The 17,174-nt window shown below is 36.1% G+C and overlaps 1 protein-coding gene and 1 pseudogene across 2 annotated transcripts in view; one reads left to right on the top strand and one right to left on the bottom strand.

Moving 5' to 3' along the window:
- Positions 1-17,174, top strand: part of SOX5 (SRY-box transcription factor 5) — a 941,098-nt gene that overhangs the window by 41,948 nt on the left and 881,976 nt on the right. The gene's annotated exons all lie outside the window — the stretch shown is intronic.
- LOC118728696 lies at positions 9,077-13,005 on the bottom strand (annotated as a pseudogene).

Below are 17,174 nucleotides of genomic sequence, written 5' to 3'. Positions count from 1 at the left end.
TTTAAGTTCCGTAGATTGCTTTTTTTATTCTCTTGTTTATTGTATTGTATTAAGATTTTAAAGCATTCCACAGATTAATTTAAGGAGTGAAAGCATTGGAACTAAAATAAAAAGCTTCAAAGATACAAAAGAACAAATTTATATTATTATTTTTATCTTTTCTAGTGTTAGGAGCCTAAATGTTTTGAAGCTGAAGCATAAAGAATGGGGAAAGAAACAAAAAATTATGCTGAAAATACCAATTAAGCATGAACGATGCCTGATTTATAATTCTATATACAGAGATTATAAAGAAGAAATATAGCTCACGAAGGATGAGATGCTCTACAATTGTAATTCTGACTATATAATTGAGAATTATCCTACTGTGAAGGGAAGGGAGTTAAATAAAAGTGTAACTATATCAGGAGCTCTTTGATAAGTTCAGAATTTAAAGGAATAAGTATCAAAGATAGAAAAGGGTACAAATCTAGGGCTTATTAAGAAAGCCAGGAACTCCAGGAGATTTAATGATCATGGTCATTTATGCACTCATTCATGCATTCAACAAACATTTAGTGGGAAGCTTTTCTATGGCAGATTCTCTTGTTTGCACTGTGGATACTAAAAAGATACCGGGTTTTTGCTCTCAAAATCTACTATGTTAGCACTGGACTCTGATATTAATATTGACACCAAAGGAAGAAGTCCCCTTGTTTGTTTCCAAAATGGAAAATGGAGCTTTAGTGTACATAGGTCAAAGTGCAAGCCCGGGCTGGGGTAAAGAATAGAATATGAACTTCTTAAAATGAATTCAAGCTTCCAGTCCCAGACAAAGTATACTTTAATTTACAAAAAACACCCCAATACACAAAAAACAGCTGCTCATATCTTTGTGAGAAAAAAAAAATGTTGGGTAAGTAATAGCATGAGATATTTAGGTTGGGTAAACAATAGCATGAGATATTTTGGCAGGAAGAACAACTGAACTGAATTCATAGATAATTGATTCATGGATCAGTGTTAATGGAATGTGGACTCTTACCTTGCCTTTGTCTTTGTGTGTTTATTGACAACCTCAGTAAAAGGGAACTTACTAGACATTAGATGACATATTTTGCAGGGTTACCTTATATACTCAATCAAATAATCAGGATTCAATATTTAGGTAAATGTAAAAAGTAGTATGTAAGACTAAAATGGTAGTGATCTCTTGAGGTAGCTCCTTGGGGAGGAAAGTATGTGAAGTTTGTTTATTACTTTTTAAAAATATATTTTTATTTATTTCAGAGAGGAAGGGTAAGGGAGAGAGTGATAGAAACATCAATGATGATAGAGGATCGTGGATTGGCTGCCTCCTGCATGTCCCCTACTGAGGAGTGATCCCACAACCCAAGCATGTGCCCTTGACCAGAATCAAACCCAGGACCTTTAGTTCACAGACCTAAGCTCTATCCACTGAGCCAAATTGGCTAGGGCAAGAATGTGAAGTTTAAATGGTAATAAGCAGTGGTTTGAGGCAACTATTAAAGAAACAAATGGCTAATTGCTTCTGTGCCCTATTGAGAAACTTGAGTAGGTCCAGAGGCCTAACTCGGGGCACCCATAACTGTCTTCAAATATTTGAAGATCTTGCATGTGAAAGAGATAGCATACTTGCTTGTGCTGCTTTCAAAGAACTGCCAGAAAAAGAAATGAAGATCATTTTAATGCGATGAAATGGAAAACCTCCAAATAAACAAGTTGTCCAGCAGCGGAGAGGACTGCCTTGCAAAGTAGCAAGAGTCTTGCTATAGGGAAAGGAGTGGGTCATTGTCTCAGGGAATCTTTAAGGTTTCACGTCTTTGAAATTGTATATAGTTCTATCATGTCACAAACTTGTCATGACAATTTGAAAAGATAGGAAAATAATATGCTTCAAGGGAAATAATATGCACATGAGTGGGGCATTTGAAAAAAAACAAACAGATCAAACTCAGTGGCAGTCCTGAAGACTGTAATTAAAGTCAGAGTGGGGAGTGGCTATAGCATTTCTCCTTCAAACATTCTTGTGCTTTTCCCAGATAAATGCGAAAGTACATAAAGAAACACTGTGGACTGAATTTGACTCCTCCTTTGCCTGAGACCTAAAGCATAGACATGTATTGGTGATCCCTTTATTCCCTAGTGTTCGGCTGCTTCTTTGATTTGAAGAAATACTTGTCAAATTAGAAACAAGAGGTCTAATTTGCGAAACCAACAATCCTTGCCTTTGTATTGAGTTAAATATGGAGGTTTTATCTGTAAGAAGAAACCAGTCCCCGCTTCTAAATACCTAAAAACCACTCCTGATGTTGCGCAAATTAACCTTATTAGGGTTACCTGATATTTTTTTTTCTATCAAGAAAACACAAAAGACTCTGGGTGGATTATAGTCTTTGGCTGAACAGATTCTACTTGAATATAGAGATAACTGTACACTGGGATCCAGGATTTGGGAAAGACCTGAAAGATAAACGGATATGAAATTCCTTAATTTACAGAAGCAGAAATTAAGTCTTGGAGCTATTGAATGACTTACCCAAGGCAACTCTGTTTTGTTAAAAACAAAGTTAAGATTAGAACCCATCTCTCATGGCTTCCAGGGAATACACACCTCTTTCTCTCGTACCACACTAGCTCTTCTTTTAAACTTTGCTCAAGGTATGTATCGTGTCACAATACAGAAGGCAAAAAGGAGCATATGTCTACCTTGTTTTCATTTAGTTAAAGGTATTATAGTTATCTTAAATATTTCTCGGTTTTATTAAACTTAGATCTCTGGAAATTAAATAAGAGTCAGTTGTTAAACTTCTGGTGAAAACAGACAGGGTGGAAATAGGATCCTGTTGTTAATTTCCAAAATGATTTAGAGTTTATGCCAGTCTTAGCAACTTCCCTAAATTATATAGATTACCATCCCAGTAGCTAGATCAAGTGTCTGTATTTTAGGACAGCTTTTAAGCAGGGCAAATCTAAGTCATTTGAACAGAATATCACTTTACCTAGAGTTGATTCCGGCTTCTGAAATTCTGGCAGACTGGAACGTCAACCTGCTTGAATATTGCAAAGTTGCTGCAAAATCTTTAAGAGTTAAAATATCTTTCCTTATGAATCTTTCATTTATTCTGTTTTGTGATGGGAATGTAGATTTAAGTAGTGGTACTCTTTGTTTTCAACAATAATTGACTCACATTGGATTTCATCACAATAATGGATTGTCATTTAAAATATATTGCAGTGATAAATTCAGTGTGGCTTTTATTGCGAAAACTTTGAAATGAGTATCTCACTCACTAAAATTTATGATAAAAATCACAGGTGTTCAAGGTTGGTAGTTACATAAACAGCAATGTGGTGATTGTCGGGGGTTGGGCAGGGTGAGCTCTGAGGGGATCAATGGTGATGAAAGGAGACTTACTTTGGGTAGTGAACACCCAATAAAGTGTACAGTTAGTGTGCTGTGCAACTGAAACCTGTATAATTTTGTAAACCAGTGTCACCCAATAAAATCATTAAGAAGGAAAAAAAATGATAGTTATAAAATAATCATTGGGAATTAAGTAAACAATAGGAAATATAGTCAATAATATTGAGATAATTATGTGTGGTGCTAATTGGGGTATGGGCAATATCAAGGGGAACACTGTAAAACATATGATTGTCTAGCAACTAAGCTGTGTGCCTAAAACCAATACAAAATGAAATTGAGGGAGAAGGGGGCAAAAGATACTTTCCTAAGGGCCTATGTTTGATTCTCATATTTTTGTGAAAATAACCCCAAATACCACACTCAATCACCTGTTCCATTAGCTACAACTTATGTACACTGAAGTATAACCTCTTTAGCATGTTTATGTAAACTAATTAACTGGGAGCCAATTATAGTAAAAACAGAACTGCATATGAAAAAACCCAGAGGTGCTCAATAAATGTTAAATAAATTAATTCCATTAAGATTTTGAAAAGTGAGCTTATAAATTAATTATCTTTAGAAATAATCAAAGTGATGCAATTAAATATTTTTGACCATTTCTGATCAGTAATTCCCTGTATTTATGTCTTAAATAATTAACAGAGATTTAACCTAATCATGGAACCTTGGGTGTTATGGGGAAAGAGGTGTGAATAAGTTAAATGACAGGAACAAATGATCAACTTAATGTTAATTTAGGAAATTAAACTATATTAATTTAAAAATGAAATTAGTATTTTTGAAAGTAAAAATTAGCCCATCTGGTGTGGCTCAGTGGTTGAGCATCTACCTATGAACCAGGAGGTCACTGTTAGATTCCCTTTCAGGGCACATGCTCAGCTTGAGGGCTAGATCCCCAGTAAGGGGTGTGCAGGAGGAAGCCAATTAATGATTCTCTCTTATCATTGATGCTTTTATGTCTTTTTAGCTCTTACCCTTCCTATCTGAAAACAGTAAAAATATATTTAAAAAAAATAAAAAAATCAGAAGAGAAAAAAATGTTTCTGGTTCCATGTAACTTCAGGGAGGAGGACTGAGAGCAAAGATAGGAGGAGTGGTTTTTAGAGATTTACTTGGAACAAAGCAGATACAGTAATTTATGGCATGTCTTCTGTATACCTGGCCTATTCCAGTGAAGTATAAGTCACATTTCCTGGTCATGTGGAATTTTTTCTTTGAGGGTGGAGACAGAGTAAGACGCATATGGAGCAGTTTGTTTTAACTACCTAAGGTTTGTGTGCTTGTGAGTAAAGTGGAATGCATTCTACTTCTAGGTTGTCCGTGGCGGCTTCTTTCATTCCTCCTTCCATGAGTACTTACTGTTCACCATGAATGCTCATATCCTGAGACCAGCTCCTGATTGACGTTCATGTGCATATGGGATTTTTGTTTGGGCCAGGTCCTCACCTCAAAATTATGCTGGTCCCTGGCATGTGTTCCCTCTCTTTAGGTCTTCTACCTGTGTCTTAGACCCCTTGCCTTTAGTCCTGGATGATCATCAGGCTCACCAGTGGAATTCTGAATTCAGACACTATCAGAATTTCTGGCGCTATGGCCCAAGCAAGTGTATTTTTATAAAGATATGTACATGTGTTTCTGATCACTTTATCCAACTTCTGGTGCCTGTGATCTGCATCTCATTTGCTTATCTACCTGGTCCTTCCTGCCCAGTTATTCTCTTCATGACTATATAATGTGTTCCTTTAGGTGTTTGATTTGATCTGTCTGAATCAACATTTCGGAGCACACTCTTAAGATCATTCAAAATTTAAAAATTGCAACTGATTGATTGAGTTACAGAGAATCAGACCTCAGATAAATATCTCTGCCATATGCATAGCATCTATTCAGGTGCATGGATATGTACTTATTCACTCCATCATGTGGAATATCCTACTTTTTGTATCTTTAGTCTGTGTTCTGTGATTACATCCACAACACACTGTGCTTACCTATGTGTTGAATATAGATAGTAAGGTGCACAAATGCCTATTTTGAACATGAAAATACTGTTGTTTCTGTAGCTACCTGATTATGCAAGTAATTTGCGAAAAGTGACTCCAGTCTATTCAGATAATTTCTCTGATGTAGTAAGAATAAAACCTCTTAATTAGATGACCTTTCTTCTTATTTATCCTTAAAATGGTTTGTGAAGACATTAGTACAGATTCAGTGACAAGAAATCAGGTAATTTTTAACTATATTTTGTGGTTGATATTCTCAACATTTATGCATGAAAGTTAAGATCTGGAAGGAATCTCATATTCATCATCTGGTCTTTGTGACTTTAAATGGACTCCTGGTTCTAACATTGAAGTGCTATCATTCTGACATGAATGAAAGAGTTAGTGTAGATAAGACCCAAGTTAACGGATTTGCTGGAGTAACATGAACTAATTTTCCCGTTATTTGCTGGGCCAAGAGCATGACACCATACATAAGTACAGAGCAAATGAAAGTGAGAGCCTGTGTATAGCTTGCTGACCAGAGGCCAGCACACTCCACATCAATGCATCTCTGACTTCCCATAGCTCAGAAGATTCAGTACTACATGCTTTCATGTTTACTTGTTGGTTCAATGGCATTTTGGCGATCACTATTAATTACTCTTTATCCCCAAAGAATACTTGAGGAACTTATTTATTAGTATTTCTTATACTTGTGAACTACTGACATAAATAAATGCTGGGCCTGACATATCCCTCCATCTGTCGTCTTTTATTTTTTGCCATCAATGGCATGGTCATTTTTATGTTTATATGAGGTCCATCACTTTCACCCAGAAGCAATTTAGAGATCACTTATTAAAAAAAAAAAGGTGGGAGGGAAATTGAGGATGAAGCAAAGGAAAGAGAGCGAGTAGAGCAGAAGTTAAGCATAAAATATAATGGATCTCAAAGTGGGTACTTGGCTCTTACTATCTTCAGAGAATTTTAAACCAAAGGGTTTGCTTTTGTTGATGTTTAGAATTGAATGTAACCTGAGAGGTACTATAGATCATATATAGACTTCATTCAGAAAGTGTAAATGCCATGGTCATGGTCACACAAATAGTGGCATTGTTTACTGCCTCGCTACCATGCCTCTACTCATCTTTATTTTTCGGGTGAGAATAGTAGCTCATTTGCCTCAGAGATTCAGGAAGTCTAAGATCATCAGGTACCTCAATTTTACGCATGTATCCTTTTATGAAATTCTCTATTCTCTTCATTCCTATGGCTGTGTTGTCTCTGACCTCCTTCTAGTCTGAGCTTTGTTCTTTACTGCCTTCAAGGGATCTCATTATGGTTTCATTCCTTAGCATTGGGCCTCCGGTTGTCTGCCCTTAGTCCATTGTTCTTTGCACTCTCCATATTATCCTTGGACAATCTCATTTACCATTTATTTAGTACTTATTGAGAGCCCTACACCATGCTACACACTTTGCTAGATGCTAGATAATGACAGACACAACCCCAGGATCACTGAGTGATCTTAACTATTCCTGGGGTTTCAGCTGCTGCCCAAATTCTGTGGAGTCTTAAAACCGTAGTTCTGGTTGTGATCAGTGCCCTGGTCTGTGCGTGTGTTACTAGCTCAGATATTCCATAGACACTTCAAATTTGACAAGCTTACATGGACTATATTATTTCCCTCTTCTCCTCACTTCCAGTTTTTTCAAAACATACTTTTCATTCTGAATTTCATGTCTCAGTGTCAAAATCACTCGGCCACTTCTACGGAAAGTTGAAAGTCAGCCTTGATTCTGGATGTTTCTTCTCCTTCCAATGAGTAATTTCTGACCCCTGTACTTTACCCCAACTCTCTGTTACCCTTTTGTCATCCATTGCCTTCAGTTTTGTAGTGGGCTTCTCACTGGACTTAATTTCTCCAGGCCTAATCCCATTTCCACCCTTACTGCACAGGGTTGCTGGAGTGATGGTCTCTAGACTAACCTTGCAAGTCTCTGTTTAAAACCTTTGCTTGGTTTCCCATAATCTGTAATGTAAAACCTGAGCTCCTTAGCTTGGTACTCAAGGTTGTGGTGATCTGGTCCTTGTACTGCTTATACTTCATACCCAATTGCTTGCTGCTCTGATGATGTCACACTTTTTCTTGAGTCACAGTTTCTGCTTATGCTGTTTTCTTTGCCTGTTACATGAGCCCTCCAACTCATGTCTCCCCACTCTGTATCACTTGGTTAAACTTAAAAAAAATTATTATGAAAAATTTCAAATAATCTCAAAATGAGAGGGAAATATACAAATAATGCCTATTTGCAATATTCAGGTTTTGATACTACGGTTTATTTATCACCCCCATTTTTTTTCCCTTTGCAGAAGTACTTAAAAACAAACCCAAGATGCCACACAGCTTCACCCCTATTTCAATATGCAACTTCAAAAGTGTGGACATTTTCATACCTATGAACAAAGTCATTATCAAAATTGAAAATAATTCCTTGAGATTATCTAATTCCCTGAACATAATGAAAATTTCCAAGTTGTTGCAAAAAGATCTTTTTATAATTAGATTGTTTAAATCATGATCCAAATAAATACCTCATATTAAGTTTGGTTAAGTCTCTAATTTTCTTTAATCCCCTCTTTTATTAATGCTGTTTTCTTGTTGTAAAAACCAGGTCAGTTGTCCTATAGAATATTCCATAGTCTGTATTTATTTATTTATTTATTTATCTTGTTGTGATGTTACTTGTTTCTATATCCACCATACTTCCTATAAATATGCATTAATTCTAGGGTTTCTGTTAAATTCAGTTTCCATTTTCTATATCTATCTATCTATCTATCTATCTATCTATCTATCACCTACCTACCTACCTATCTATCTATCTGTCTATCTGGGATAAGATTGATCAGAGGGTTCAAGTGATGACAGCCTCATCTATCCTTTATAAAATTCACTATCAATTATTGTGCAACTAGGGTTTTACTCATTGCTTATCACTGGTTGAATCAATTTTTAAGGGTTGCAACATATTCATTGTATACTTTTATGATTTCCCCCCACTTTTCCTGGTTGGATCTCTTCCATAAAGCAGATTTTTTATCTTGTCAACTAAGAACACATGATTACAAAAAAATATATGGTAGTCCAATCTATTTTTATGTAGATGTTTTAATTTATTATTTACATATTAGGCTCAGTTAACAAAGAATAAAAATCTTACTCTCTAGAGCACGAGAAGACAAAGATGCTACTATACAAATGGGATATATGAACATGAATGAACCTATGTATGTGATTTTCAACCACATTCACATTATAGTTTTAAAATGATCTAATCTCTTACAATGACTAATTACTTATTTTTAAAACAGAGTTTGAAAAGGAAATATGCCATTTAAGTATCAGTTCAAAGGCATAAACAGTTTTACTAGTGGTACTTATATGTGTGGTAAGAAGATAACTATTTATAGTATATAACTACCATGTTTCAGGGGACAAGATTATCAGTTAAGTTTTTATATTACAAAGCCAGTTTAAGTACTGGTTATTTTAGAAATACCAGTGAAACTAGAATGGCATTTATTAATTATGCTGAAAAGCATAGTAAACTAGTTGATGACATTTATCTACCTACTAGAGAAAAATATTAGGATTTGGCTTTCTGACACCCAGAAGGCAACTCCTGCTGTTATGTGGATGCTAACAGAAGACTCATGCCCTGAATACTCAGCAGCCCTGTGCAGCACAGGGTGGGAATGGGATCAGGCCTGGAGAGATTAAGTTCAGTGAGAAGCCCACTACAAACTGAAGGCAATGGATGACAAGGGAGTAAAAGAGAGTTGGGGTAAAGTACAGAGGCCAAGAATTCAAATAGGTTCTCAGACAACTCCTGATCTCAGAGACATATGAATCCACAACAAACAAACAAAACACCTCAGAAATAATAAAAAAGAAAAACCTTATTTCTTATCATAGCCTTCTTTCTCTTCTGTTGTTTCAGTCTCCATCGATACAGTGCTGCATTAGGAAGGCATATTAGAGCATGTGTTTCATCTCCCCACTCTGTTAACTGTCCAATGACAACAAAAGGAAAATGATCTTTTAACATATCGGCCAATTTAGAAGTCTTGTCTTGAAGTTGTCAAGGACCTCTAATTGGTGTTAGAAACTTAGAATTTATTTCCTCAAACTGCGTTTTCTTTTTAACACTTTGCAGGTGTGGTGTAATAGACACATTTCATTTTATTAAGCAACCCTCCCTAGTTTCTGGATTGGGATTTTTAATATGGTTGTTTGGATCTTTTATTTTATCAACTTGCTCTTTTTCAAAATCTTGAAATACCACATTTCTAGGATGTTTATTTTCCATTTCAGGTTTTCTTGACTCTAGATTAAGACCATTACTTTCAGTGTTGACTTCTTGGATATGTTCTTTGGTTGCACAAGACTCTTCAAATTTTTCTCCAAATTTAACTTTTTCTCAAATCGTCATTGTTAGAATATCTACAATTGCATGTCACATTTCTTCAGCAGTCTGAGCTCCTGCCAGAATGGCCTTCTCATGGACTGAGATAATATTTCCAGTTGAGCTTATGAGTGGCTCAACACGTGCAAGGCACATCCAATATTTAACAAGTTTTTTGGCGTCTGGAAGAACTTTAATCAGGTCATTCAGTCTGTCCAATATTTCTTCTTTTGGGCATCTCTCATTAATCAGGTTGAGGCATTCAGAAAATGTCTTGTTTACCTTTTCAGTGAATAATCTTTGTTCATCTTCTGCCACGGTAGTCCAACAGGACCCAACTGGTTTTTCATTTTGTCCTTCGGGTTCAGGCTGGGTAACTACTGAGCTAGGAGTCCTTTTCAGCATTCTTCCTCTGCTAGCTCTCCACTCATTCAGGTGAGCTTTACTCTCTTCTGGGGTTTCTTTGGGCTGAGCCCATCTATTGTCGGTAGTTGCTTTTGCTATAGTATGTCTGCGCAGGTCAATGGCTTTTGACTTTTCTATCAGTTTGGCATTATATTGGAAGATGAAGCAAGCCTGGCTGTGATTTCAAATCTGATGCTTCTTGATGTCTTATTTCTTTTTTACTTCCTGAGAAAAGCTGGTTTTGACACTAGATAAAACTGTATTTAATTGTACTGATTCTTTCTTATGCGACCTTTTCCAAATGGTAACATTGACAGAGGTTCTCTTGATGCCTTGTTTCAGGTAGACCTGAGTGTTTATGGGTATTATTGTGGTGACTTCTAGTAGGAGGATGCAAAAGTTGTTCGTTCTGAGATGTAGTCCTCACAAATTCAGTGGTAATCGTCATATCGAGGCTCTGTGACTTTTCATTGTCTCACTGCTGGTGTTTATAGGCTGAGGTTTGGGAATTAAAAAGTAGTCATTAAAAGTTTCTTCGTTCTTAGAGAACTCTCTTCTTTAACTTGCACAGATTTTTAAAAATAACCTTAGATTGAACCATTTGGCCATAGTAGGATTCAAGGACAGATTTCTTGAGCATGTTAGCATCTTTTTTTTCCTGTAGTTACTTATTTCTTTTTATTATTTTTTTAATTTGAGAGGTCCCAATAATGTTTAAATCACATATTGAAATATCGCCATATTGTTGTTGTTGTTATTGTTATACCATCAGGAAAAATCTGAAAGTTAATTCACAAGGTAAAAATGTCTGGTGTCAAATAATTCTCAACCTTACCATAGATAGTTTTAAAATTGCAGTAAGCCCACTCTGGGAGGAACCCTCAGGAATCTTTGCTGATTGGCGGAACTTTAAGCTTATGTCTTCTGCCTCCATAGGCCAGCTGAACCGCCCTCTGGGTGGACAGCAAGCGGGGGAGGAGTATGCATCCTGACACCACTCAATTACTTGCATATAAAAGATCTGAGAACCACACATAGGGCGGTGACAGTCCAGCTCTAGGTGAGCTGGACTTTTGGCTCCAAGTGGAAGACAGAATAAGTTTTCTATATGAATAAACTATAAATGGTGTGGTCTAAAAGATATTATTAAAGCTAGATATGGGGGATTGTCCTAATGAAATCATTATTAATAAAAAATCATATCTATGAAGAGTGTGGTCCATGTTACATTTAAAAGCCATGATATACAAGTGAACTTTGTAAATGCTATCCTTTCGAAGTGTAAGCTTTTTTTGTGCTATTTATGGCTTGAAGAAGGGTTCTTAAACCAGCCCATGGATGACTTTCAGGGGCTTACGGCTTCCATAAAATTTTGAATACAATTTTAGGTACATGTATTGTATGTGTATGTGTGTGTGCATGTGTGTGTAAAGAAACCATAGCCTTTATCAGATTCTCAAAGGTGTCCATTCCTTAAAATAGGGCCTTTAATTTTTGTGCCTAGAAATGGAATAATACAGGTTTCTACTCATGTGGGATTTTGGAAAATTCTGTCTGACCTGAAACTCGATCAGTAAGCCAGCCTCATATATATAGTAAGATATATTCCGATTTCTCATAACTTCCACTTATGGTGTGAGTCAGAAGTATGTACTGTAAGAGTCCTATCACAACAAACCCCCATTTTTACCTTCTTTCATTCTTTTTAAAAATATATATTTTATTGATTTTAGAGAGGAAGGGAGAGGGAGAGATAGAAACATCAATTATAAGAAAGAATCATTGATTGGCTGCCTCTTGCACACCCCTTCTGGGGGGTCGAGCCTGCAAATCAGGCATGTGCCCTTTGCCAGAATTGAACCTGGGACCTTTTAGTCCACAGATTGATGCTCTATCCATTGAGCAAAACCAGCTAGTGTAGTGGTAGGCAAACTCATTAGTCAACAGAGCCAAATATCAACAGTACAATGATTGAAATTTCTTTTGAGAGCCAAATTTTTTAAAAAAAACTTCTTCTAATGCCACTTCTCCAAAATAGACTTGTCTAGGCCGTGGTATTTTGTGGAAGAGCCACACTCAAGGGGGCAAAGAGCTGCATGTGGCACCGAGAGCCTCAGTTTGCTGACCATGGATGGAACTAGGACATTGCCCTCTTTCATTTGCACATGAAATGTAACAGACACGTTTAGACAGTATATTTTATGTGTTTGCTGCTTGAAATAATTAAACTACTTCAATTAATAGTCTGTCTTTTTTAAAAAACAAGTTCCGAGCTTTACAATGAATAACAACTAGCTCTTTAATTTCTTATATGCCTTATTTCTTTAATTACCCATAGGAAATCAAAAGAGGGGCCAAGAAAAATATCACACTAGCTCAGGGATGCAAGGAGATGGCAATGGGGAGTTCCGTCTTCTGGAAGTGGAACCGAAGAGGCAGGGACTCGCCCAACCCAAAGTGGCAGTGAGTCAAAGGCCCAGAGCCCACAGGTCTAGGGACTGCAATGGGGTTTTTTAATGACAAAGAAGTGGGAAGGGCTGTTAGTGAGTCATGTGTTGGTACCATTCACTCATTCCAAAAGATAACATGTAGAAATTCCCCAGACTACTGAAGAGATAGTAGAGATTGAAAACGTATCAGATGTGGCACCAACCCCGCTCAATTCAATTCCAGCTTGACCATTATTTACCTTGGATGACTCCGATATCTCCATTTTGTCATCTCTAGTAACCTAACCTCGTAGTCATTTTTTTAAGGATTAAATGAGTACATAGGTATGAAATGCTTAGAACAAAATGCAGTAAATGTATGTAATGCTTCAGCTCTACCAGACAGAGTTGTGAAAAGGGCTTGACAAATTTGGAAGGTAGGAAATGCCAGTGAATAGAGAAGTATGTATTTAGTGGAGAAATTACCCTCTGCTTGCTGCACTACCATATGCCACACACCCAGCCCCCCCCAAAACCTTCATCGTCCAGGTATGGGAGCAGTAAAATCTTAATGACATACAGTATTAGGACAGTGTTGGATATAAAAAATTGATTCACTCACAGGGCATGTATTTGAGAAGTTGTGCATTAATTGCCTGTGAAATAAAGAAAACAATTGCTTTTGGATCCACTTGGCTGGTTGGTTGCCTCAGATGGGGGGGAACTTAGCTGTGTAACAGCAGTGTGATGCTGTGAATAGGTTTTGTTACCGGAGCACCTGTTTTTCTCTGGGTGTGTTTACACAGTTCTTATGGTTAGGTTTATTTACCTGATGGCTAAATATTGACATATTCAAAAGAAGGTCCATGCTAAAAGCATGACACATATTGACTCTTCTAAATTTTTTTTCAGCTGTTACATAATTCAATAAACACTTCAAGAAACCACCACTTTTTTCTTATTTTTTCATTTCCATAGCATCTGTCCTCTATATTGATCCTATTCCTCTGACAAGTTTCCACGTCACTGTCTCTTTTGTTTCTATGGCTTCTTTCTTTGTTGCTGATAGAACTCAAGGTTTTCCACTTTGCAAGCTGTCATTTCCAAGCCCAGAACTGATATTATACAGGTACTGGATCCAATTTAGCAGTTTGAGCCATTGTTTCTGAAGCTTAAAAAACAAGTCAGCAACAGACAGGGCACAATGGGGCTTCCTTGTCTTTTCCAGATTTAGGCATAAGTGTGCAACGTGGTGCGATCTCTAAACTATTTTCCTAGTACTGCCATTAAACCCCAAAGTCTTCTACAGAGATTCTGGCTTTTAGTCTTTCCTTATCTGTATTGCCTCCTCTCTCTGCACAGTTTGTAAACCCTGGGATTGAGAGGTAATTCCTGAAATAGTTTTGATCTTTTTATTTTTATTTTTTATGTCTCATTTGCACCTCATCTTATCTTAGATGCAGCATGAAAAAAAAAGTGAGAGCAGCCTAGGTGGTTGGAAATATTGCAATTACACCTTTTCGGATTAGCTCTAGGCTCAGTTTGCTAGGCTTTTAATCCACTCACTCATCAAGGTCAATATGTACTCAAAGAAGATCAGGTTTTGTTTAAAAAAGAAAATTAGAGTTAGAGTCCATATCATTAGCCATTGTGAGCAAAAAGAAAGAAGAATAGTTTCTGTTTGAATGTCTGTATATACAATTTATTTATGTAGTTCTCTACTCTTTTTGCATTTGTCATTAATTTTGGAAACATGATGGGTATTTTGAAAATACACTGAGTGGCCAGATTATTATTATCTTGAACGAATAATAATCTGGCCACTCAGTGTATATCCTATAAAATAAAGGCTAATATGCAAATTGTCCCCTCAACCAGCAGGCAGGTCGGTCAACCGCCCATGTCCCCAATCCCTGGCCAGGCTGGCCGGACCCACCCATGCATGAATTCATGCACCAGGCCTCTAATATATATATGTAAGTGTGTGTACACACACACACACACACACACACACACACACACACACACACTGAGTGGCCAGATCATTATGTGTTCAAAGATCATAATAATCTGGCCACTCAGTGTAATGTACATATGCTTTAAATATTAGATTTGCCATGAAAGAGATTGTGACATGCTTTTATTTTTGTGTAATAACATTAATTCTACTTAAAGTTGCTATATTTGCATATTTTATTGGTAACTAATTTTACTCTTCTTTTTGGTCTGTGATTTTTCTTTAAAAATATTTAATTTTAAAATGATTTTAGACTTATAGAATTAGGTATATTTTTAAGTGAAAAGCCTTTTAGTGACCTATAATTTTTATATATTTGAAAATGTTTAATAAATTGAATATATCATTTGCAGGACCCTAAAGTTTGTCTTGGCCTCATGTTTAGATCAGTGACCATATATTCCTGTAAGAGTAAGCACATTGGAGCTGTTGACATGGCCTACAGTCTGATACTTTTAGTTTAAAGGCTTAGTGTTGGAAGTATCATGTGCAATAATGATTAGAATAGTCCCATAAGAAAATTAGATTATAAGGGAGCCAATTTAACTCAACTAGTTATTAATTATATTTTAAAAGACTGCTATGAAGCAAGGCCACAGGGAAATAGCCCTAGGGTTAACGAAAGTAAAACATTAACTCTATGTTCTCCTATAATTTGGTTGGAAAAAACTTTGGATTTAAATATGAGAAACAAACAAAAGTAACAGTTTAATTTGGATGGCTGTTCATTTAGATGGGTGCTTCTACAGTGAGTTTTATCAGCTTCCTGGTAGAATCTGATAGTATTCCCTCTTCCTTTTGGTTGTGATTTTTCTTTAAAAATATTTAATTTTGAAATGATTTTAGACTTACAGAAAAGTTATAAAATAATACAGATATCCTCTATTCAGCTTCTGCTAATGTTAACAATTTGTGTAATTATAGTATAGTGATCAAAAGGAGGAATTTAATATTTATATAATATTTTTTCTAAATATAGACCTTACTCTGATTTCACTTCGTTTTCCTACTAATGTTATTTTTCTGATCTTAGTTCCTATCCAGAATCCCACTTTGCACTTAGCTATTGTTCCTCCTTAGCCTCCTCCAATCTGTAATATTGTACTTCTTCAACCATGACCTTGTCTTCCCTGACCTTGACAACTTTGATAATTACTGGTCAGTTATTTTGTTGAATATATCTCGGTTTGGGTTTGATTTATCATGGTCAGATTGAGGATATGTAATTTTGACCAGAATACCACAGAAGTGGCATGTTTTTCTAAGGGCATCATATGAGGAAGTACACTATTTTTATGACACTATGCTTATGTTTATCTCGATAACTTGGTTAAGGTGATATCTGCTGTATTTCTTCATTGTCAATTTACTATTTTCCCCATTGAATTAATAAATGTCCTTAGGGTAAATACAAGAGATTATGCAAATATCTTGTTTCTTTTTGAACCCTTTCCCACTGATTGTAGCACCAATGGATAGATCTTGCTTGCAACAATTATTACTATAGTGTTCTTTGCATTGGTTTTGTATTGCCTTCATTTATTTGAAACTTTTCTGTAGGGAAGAGCTTTTCCTTCTTCCCAGTTTATTTGTTTGCATATTCAATAATTAATTCACACCACTAATAAATTATATTGATTCCACATCACAGACTCATGGGTATTTATTTTTATTTTATGGTTTGCAGTCTATTAATAACTTTATTATTTTGTTGCTCAAATCTTTTGTTTTTTGGCCTTTGGGAACTGTTCAGGTTGACTCCTGTGTTCTCTTAAGAGGCTCCTGGATATTTATTTATTTATTTATTTATTTATTTATTTATTTATTGTGTGTGTGTGTGTGTGTGTGTGTGTGTGTTTGTGTTTTTCTAGCACTTTCTTATTTTCTGGCACCACAAGATATTACGGACTCATCTTGTCTTTCCCCTGCCCCATCACTGGAACTGGCTACTTCAAAGAGTCTCCTTATCTACAGCTACAAACCAATGGAGAATGGTATTTAGAAACTAAGATCTTGTCCTATGAATTGATAAAAAAACAAACAAACAAACAAACTATGCATACAAGTTCATTTTACATACAATCCATTTTCTTTCTTTTTTCCTGTTTACTATATCAGCTAAGAATTATACTGTGCCAGTGAGGAAATGTATTTGTTTTTAGTACTATTTGAAAGTTTGGAACATGTAATAAAAGCAAAAGTAAAATGTAACCTATTCATATGAACACTAATGCTTAAAGTCTTGAATATGCCCTTTTGGGTTGGGTCCGTGGTCAGCAAATTGTGGCTCACGAGCCACATGGGGGCCGCTCTTTGGCCCCTTGCTTGTGGCTCTCCCACAAAATACCACGGCCTGGGCGAGTCTATTTTAAAGTGGCATTAGAAGAAGTTTAAGTTTAAAAAATTTGGCTCTCAAAAGAAATTTTAATTGTTGTA

The sequence above is a fragment of the Pipistrellus kuhlii genome, unplaced genomic scaffold (genome assembly GCF_014108245.1).
Source record: "Pipistrellus kuhlii isolate mPipKuh1 unplaced genomic scaffold, mPipKuh1.p scaffold_m20_p_3, whole genome shotgun sequence".
Taxonomy (NCBI): domain Eukaryota; kingdom Metazoa; phylum Chordata; class Mammalia; order Chiroptera; family Vespertilionidae; genus Pipistrellus; species Pipistrellus kuhlii.
This window is presented reverse-complemented; position numbering and strand designations above follow the sequence as displayed.